The sequence below is a fragment of the Leptodactylus fuscus genome, chromosome 7, assembly GCF_031893055.1.
Source record: "Leptodactylus fuscus isolate aLepFus1 chromosome 7, aLepFus1.hap2, whole genome shotgun sequence".
In the NCBI taxonomy this organism is placed as follows: domain Eukaryota; kingdom Metazoa; phylum Chordata; class Amphibia; order Anura; family Leptodactylidae; genus Leptodactylus; species Leptodactylus fuscus.
This window is the reverse complement of record NC_134271.1, coordinates 13,358,329-13,365,365: the sequence shown is the minus strand read 5'-3', so window position 1 is coordinate 13,365,365 and position 7,037 is coordinate 13,358,329.

Sequence of the window (7,037 nt, the reverse complement as noted above, 5' to 3'; positions counted from 1 at the left end):
CCATAACCTTCTTCTTTTTCTGCTCACAGAGCCAATGGGGGCTTAGTTCTTACGGGACAAATACTACTTTGTAATGGAACATATAATATATCTATTTTTATATGCTGCAACATATACAAGTCACTTTTCCAACTTATTTTTAACTAGTGATTTCTCTGCTAGAACTGTGACACTGGTGGCATATTAGACCTGAGACTCTCTGCTTTCATACAACACCAGACACACATTCCTAGATGATATAGATCCAGAGATACAGTGACTTGGCCTTTGCTATATGTTTATATACCGGTAATCCAGGTTGAATTTGGAACAGACCCAGAATGTTTTCACTAGAGCCCGTCGCAAGGCCAGTTGGACTTTAGCTGATTTGGAACCCAGATTGCTAAAACTTGGTACGAGAAAAAAGAGCACCTGCAACGCGCGAGAGCTAAACCATAACCGTATGAAGGGCCAAGGCAGTTATACACAAGCCAAGGTCAAACCAGGAGAGTGTGGCGTAGCCGAAAATTAACATGTCAGATTTCAAGTCGTAGTCAAATGCAGGAGGTCAAAGACATGGCCAAATCCAAAACCGAGGGGTAATGAACAAGCCAAATGTCAGTGCCAGGAGATCAACAATGTCAGGGAGAGATAATGGGAGTAAAAACAGAGAAACAGGAGCCAAGAATCAAAAACAGTCAAATGACTGTACAAAAGACAAGTATAAATACCCCGCTTCAAGTCAGGATTAGACAGTGAAGGAGAGCTCTGGTTGGGTCAGCGCTTTAAAGTTCTGGCAAGACCCAGACAGAGTTTGACTATTGGGCATGACAACCATCAACCTGAAGAAACATCAACACAAACAGAGTCAACCCCCAACTCACTATTGGAATTCTTTCTCTGGCCCCCACCATTCCTGAGCAATCGTTGTTGTTCATTTCAGCTGAGTCTCAGAGGGCTGTAAAGCTGATTTAGCCTACAAGCCATGGAAAAAGTCACAATTAGTTTTTAAAGTTTTTCTCTTGCACATGACTTTCCTCAACAGGGGGCCTGATGGGGTGATTGTTACTCTCCCTGCTAAATGTATCATCATTTATGCCATTTTTCTGCCAAAAATCTATGTTATCAAGAAGTGACCGCCATGTCCTTGCACATACACTTTCTTCTACTACTGATGCTTTTAGCTCTTTCCATAGGGCATTCAAACGTACGCATCTAATTCCTTCCCCAGCCAATTCCTGCCAGTCTGTATACATGACAATCTGCTTCACTAGCCACACCTTGCCTGACTACTGGTTCCTTGCCACCTCCCTTGACCATGTCCCTGATCTTGTCCCAGTGGGTCAGTTGCTACTAACACTGGAACCTTAGAGGGTTTCCAAAGTGAAGTCCAAGGGCAAAAGGGTGAATAACAGGGCAGCTGCTTAGACAACACCCTTAGAGGTGGCCCAAAGTCAAACCAGTTTGTCCACAATCCTCTGACCATGATGGCGCTCTATAGTACTTGTATAGCATGGCCACTCTAGTGGTAAGTCAAGGAGCCATGCTCTAGCCAAATAGCATGGACGTGCCAGTAGCAGGCAACTACTTATATTTCAATACCGTTCTGATTCCCAGAGTCTCAGGTACTCCCCAATGTTTTCACTAGAGCCCGCCGCAAGGCCAGTTGGACTTTAGCTGAATTGGAATTCGGATTACTAAAACTTGATACGAGAAAAAAATCGCACCTGCAAAGAGCAAGAGCTAGACCATAACCCTATGGAGGGCCAAGGGAGCTATACACAAACCAAGATCAATCCAGGGGAGTGTGGCGTAGCCGAAAAGTAACACGTCAGAGAGTCCAAGTCATAGTCAAATGCAGGAGGTCAAAAGACATGGCCAAATCCAAAACAGAGGGGTAATGAAGAACAAGATTTTGCGACATCTATATAAAAGATAGAATACGCTATGGAGATGCATATAGTGTATACATAAAGGAGCGGCGAGATGGAGGTAATTACGAGGGAAGAAATAGATGTTTTTTCTTACATCTCTAAGCGAATTAAGTTTTATTTGATTATTTGTAACTTGCAGAGTTCTACTAATTAACCTAAATCGGGAAGCGCCTTGCGCGGTTCTAAATACCACACTCAGAACCTTACACCTGCGCGCTTTAATTAAGTGCAAAACAAGCTTTCGACATCCAATTAGATATTTTCTTCTCCATTTTTGTTGCATTATGGCTTGTACTTTACGGAAAAAGCTAATTAAACAGGTTTTACACCATGAATTTTAATATTTGCTAGCAGCTTGAGGTAAACCTTTGAGGATGGATCATAAAATGGTAGCTGTTCTTCAGAACCTGCACCAGACATAGTGATGGAAATGCGTGGGCAGGGGGCCATTCTGCTGTAAAACAAAGACAGTACAGTAAGAAAAAGCCAACATAATATCTACAGTACATAACAGAAGGGTAACCCAAAGGTCCTTCCATGGGATGGTAGGCCGACGGATTATTCATCACATTACAGTAACGGGTAGCCCATGAATGTTACAAGATATAAATTTATAGACAATTAAAAGTGAAACATTTTTGCAAATATACATTTAAAAATTTGCAATTTTTCTAACATCTGTTGTCCTATGCATGCTCAGACAAGCCAAGGGTGCGTGTGTATGGACAGATCAGGAGGGATAGCTGGTGACTAAAGGAGCAAGTAACTGAGAAACCTACCTGAGTATACAAAAGTAAATATAAATGAAGTTTTAATCCCTTTCCCTTTCTATATCCTGCAAATCACTCTGACCACTAAGCCTAATAATAGACTGACACTTGTCAATTCTTGTCTTTTTGCAGCAGTTACCTATTTATATCACAGAATGTATTACAATAGAAGATAACACCTCTATGGACAGCACTGAGCCATCATGACATCACTGCTGACAATAGATGATGTCACAGCTTAGATCCTCCCCCCTCCCTGCATAGGGCATAGCTAGAAAACTCTCCCATAGACCTTAAAGAGTCAAATCCAGACGATTGCTGCCTATGGCCACGAGACTGCTGTAAAGTCTATCACAAAATGCTGTTGGGAGAGCAAAGGAGAAGCTCAGGTAAGATGGCCGCCCCAATAGTCATGGACAGAAAATAGGATTAAAAAAATCTATAATCAGAAACTAAAACACTTTGGAAAAAAAATGATATATGTTATATAAATTTCCAAATATTTCGGGTTCACCCAAACACATAACTTTTGGGGTTTGTCACACATGAAACACTGTTATACTTTGGGGGTCTCCTCAGACCCCAGAGTGGGGATATAGAGTATATGGATGGATGGAAGGATGGATAGATAGATAGATAGATAGATAGATAGATAGATAGATAGATAGATAGGAGATAGATAGATAGATAGATAGATAGATAGATAGGAGATAGATAGATAGATAGATAGATAGATAGATAGATAGATAGATAGATAGGAGATAGATAGATAGATAGATAGATAGATAGATAGATAGATAGATGATAGATAGATAGATAGATAGATAGATAGATAGATTATATATAACAGATAATGGTTTTCATTTAATAAAAAAATGTAAAAAAAAACAAAAAAACAAAAACTAATTGCCGGTATTTTCAATTTGACCAGATAACTTTCCTGAGCTTTCCGCAGTTAAACCCTCCAAACCTCTCCCTCCCCTTTGTCATATGTTCTGCTACGATAACCTCGTGAACCTTCCCTTTAACCCTCCATTATCTCTGCAACTAAATTGCAAACCTTCCATTTTAATCAGAAATAGATCATTTCCCGGTTCCCGTCCCGTCACCACAAAGCCATCAGGTAATTCCTCTCTCCGCTCTTGTCCTCGCCCGACCCCATCTCCTTCTATCTGCAGGTTGCACTTTCGGAAAAACCTTGCAACCTGTATTCCTTCCCTTGCTTTGTCAAGTGCTCCTGTTCTTGGTTTAGCCCAAAACACCAATTAGTCTGGCAGAGAGAAAACCTCTTCTCCCAACCGCACAACCGAGAACTTACAATTAAACTTAAGCACTTTTTCTCCCATGGAGAGCGCTCAATACCCGACTGATTACACAGGAAACGCTGACTTTTTATGTCTGCAGACCCAGACTTGAAGGGAAGCTACAAAATACAGTATGCGGGATGCCTCGAGGTACGGAAGACATAATGGCACAGATATACTAAATAAACAGAGACAACTTAGACGGACTGAAATGCGTCAGCATGGGCGGTGAAGCCGGGGTATACGATCCCATCCTCTGAAGATCTGCGCAGGTTCTGGGATCACCAAACTTGAGTCCGATGCGACTTGTCTAGTAGAGTTGTATGAACTGATTTCAGTCAAATATTCCAAATTGTTAATTTTTTTTTTAACAAAAACAAATAAATGGTGATTTATCTCAGACAAGCTAAAATGGCCACCGCGACATTTGGTAAAACAACAGAAGAGACTTTTGTATGTGTAAGACACTGTGACGTTGTGGCATCACCTGACGTCGCCTCTCAGCCAGTGGACACCTACATCTGACTAAACTTTATTCTAACTCTCCTACTCCTAAGACTCTCTAGCTGTAATGCAAGTTACATCAGCACTGTGGGATGGAAAGATATGATGGACATTTTTCCCTAACAGGTCTGACTTTGTCATTAAAAATTATGTAAAACACTCTGTGGACAGTCACAGATGAAACTGCTGTATTGCACAACAGATTAAGATACAAATTAGATTGTTGGCAATGAAAAGGTTAACTGTCCTTTCTCAGTCTGTATTACTGCAGAGCACAGATATTCTCCCTCACTCCTACCTATCATTTTTATCACTATCTGCCTGAAATTGACTAAATCCGACTAAACTTTATTCTAACTCTCTTACTCCTAAGACTCTCTAGCTGTAATGCAAGCTTTGCTGAAAAGAATAGAGTATTTGGATCCAGCAGTGATGGATAACACATCCATCCCCTACTTCCACCATCACTGATAGGCCTCGTGCTACAGCCCACAGTATATAAGGTGCTGTGGGCTGGAACACGAGGCCTATCAGTAATGGTGGAAGTAGGGATGGATGTGTTATCCATCACTGCTGGATCCAAATCCTCTACTCTATTCCTTTCAGCAAAACTTGCATTACAGCTAGAGAGTCTTAGGAGTAGGAGAGTTAGAATAAAGTTTAGTCGGATTTAGTCAGTTTCAGGCAGATAGTGATAAAAATCATAGGTAGGTGTGAGGGAGAATATCTGTGCTCTGCAGTAATACAGACTGAGAAAGGACAGTTCTTTCCATTGCCAACAATCTAATTTGTATCTTAATCTGTTGTGCAATACAGCAGTTTCATCTATGACTGTCCATAGAGTGTTTTACATATTTTTTAATGACAAAGTCAGTCCTGTTAGGGAAAAATGTCCATCATATCTTTCCATCCCACACTGCTGATGCCACACCTTCCATCGTTACCACTACTCAGGTAGTCATGTCTTGCCACCTGATCCACCATCATGTTCACTTTGTCAGTAGGTCAAGGTGGTAGAGGTGGATTAATGGTGGGGAGGTGGAAGGTTGTCGTAGTGCACCCTGGGTCCTTGACATCCTTTTGGACTACCATTTGGCTACTTGGCTTTTGGGTAAAAGTTACTTCTCTTTCTCTAATACTCTTTGACCTCCGAGAGTCGACAGCCTGAAACTATTCGGCAAAATATATAAACATTTGAAGCAATCGCATGAAGATTCTCCGGAGTCATTATGCAAAATATATGTGGACGGCTGCCAGATTAAACAAAAAATCAATCCATGAATAATTTGTGCTCCGTCTCAAGCTCTCTCTGCCCTCGTCTTGTAGATAAAATGAAGAGACCTTGTCCTGTTTATTCATGCAGATCAGGGAGGTCTTCACAACACTAGCAACGCAGCAAGCCCCGGTGAGCAGAGGAGGCGAAGAAAACGAAAACCAGGTGTTTGTAGAATTCACTGGGGCCGAGTTATTAGGACTGGTGTGTAGTGCTCCATCTTAAAAACTGGATGAGCTGGTGTGAGAAACGGCAAAATTATTGAGAGGTCTATGCCTTGTGATAATTTTGGCATGTCTAGTGTCCCTAAAGACTAGCGATGGATGTTGTGGTTTTCAACAAATTTGGTTTGAGTCGAATGTTCCAAATTGTTCAGTTTGTAATAAGATGGAAGAAGTTGGGATTTGTTTAAGAAATTAAATAACATTTATATTCGCCTGCCTTCATCTCTTTGAGGTGTCCGGGGTTCTGTGTCTTTCTCCTCCGGACACTCCGGTGCTCTTCTCGAGGTCTCTGCTGAGACCTGTGCTTGGGTCACTAGCGGTGATATGGGCACTCTAAGTGTCATGACGCCAACTCTGGCACTTTTTGTGACTTTACGGAGGGAGGTAGACACAAAGCACCAGATGCCACAAGGAGGCCCGAAAGTGGTAAGGGAAGGTGAGTGTAAGTCTTTGCTATTTTTATCACCTTCCTTGGGTCTCCATGTTTTTCTGTAACTGGATGAATCTACTAAGTAAATTGTTCATCTTCCACCATGTCTCCTTTGTCTCATTGAGACCCACCATCAAGAGCACCCCGAAACGCCCACGCACAGAAGACTCATAGCATGGAGTGTCCTGGAGGAACCCTCCACCATTCCCCAGGTGTGACCATCTCAACACTTTCCCATACCATGGACCATAAGATCTTTTGATGATCTAGAAAGCATTGTCATTGTCAGTAACTTTTTTGAAGGGTGCAATTGTTGCTACAAAAAGTGGTATCATTTTCGTCATTTTCGTTCCAAAATACTGGAACACTAGTGATCACTTTTCACCAGGACTTCTGATCTCTTAGGGTAAGTTCATAGGTTCAGTTTTTTATGTAGTTTTTGAAGACAAAAACAAGAGTAGATAGATCTTTAGTTGACGACCATCCGTCACTTATATGTTCTTTCCATGCATGATCCACACTATACTTGGTTTTGGCACCCATACCTGCGTTAAAAACCCGAATACGTGAACACAAGGGTTGAGCCGATCTTGAGATTTCAAGTTTGATTTTAAAATCT